Below are 759 nucleotides of genomic sequence, written 5' to 3' on the forward strand. Positions count from 1 at the left end.
ATAAAGTGCTTGTGTCCCAGCCCTATTCTGAATTTTTTCTTTATTTTAATCTGAAAATTGTGAGACGTAGGGATACGCGTATCCCACATGTATTCGGGCATATCCCAGTCCTGGTGCATCTCTAAGGATGGTATCTGAGTAAAGGTGGCTCTTGAAAAGGTGCTCCTTTCCTGATCATATATTCTGAGAAATTGTGTGCAAATTTTAAATGAACACCCAGCAGTATGCTAGTGGTATTAATTTAGATGCGTTCTATCTCAATTCCTTCACCTATTTCTTGCTATAGTATGTACCTTTGTTAAGCATGGCTACTATAGAAGCTTACTAAGGACTATTTCTGTATTTTATCTTTCAATGCTTGTTTCCTGTGATGAATCTTAAGGATGATATCTGACAAAGGTGGCTCCTCAATGAGTTCTCCTTGCTTGATTAAGCATCCTAAACTGATCGATTGTTTTGAGCAGACTACTGTAATTGAATAATTTAAAAACTAACCTATATTTCTTTTCTACTTGTTTGGTGTGATGAGATCACACAGATGGTTTATGAAAATGTGTATCTTTAAAACGGTATCTAGCTTGTGATCCTGCATGGGAAACCTGGTTTATTTATTTTCTAGTAATGAGAAGGTACTTGTTGGGAGCGCTACTCTTTTATTTGCGTGGTGCAGCTATTGATCGTGTACTTGTGATTCTGCACGAGAAATTTGTGTGAACTAGTAGAGCTTTCCAGGGATTCATGCTAAAGCTTTTGTCTTGC

General features: G+C 37.3%; 1 non-coding gene across 1 annotated transcript; it reads left to right on the forward strand.

Annotated features, from left to right (window-relative positions):
- The first annotated feature begins 359 nt into the window (after nucleotides 1-359).
- Nucleotides 360-467, forward strand: LOC125541853. The gene has a single exon (XR_007297696.1). It is a non-coding gene; the product is annotated as a small nucleolar RNA Z118/Z121/Z120 (small nucleolar RNA).
- The last annotated feature ends 292 nt before the right edge of the window (nucleotides 468-759 follow it).

Source organism: Triticum urartu, chromosome 2 (genome assembly GCF_003073215.2).
Source record: "Triticum urartu cultivar G1812 chromosome 2, Tu2.1, whole genome shotgun sequence".
NCBI classification, from domain to species: Eukaryota; Viridiplantae; Streptophyta; class Magnoliopsida; order Poales; family Poaceae; genus Triticum; species Triticum urartu.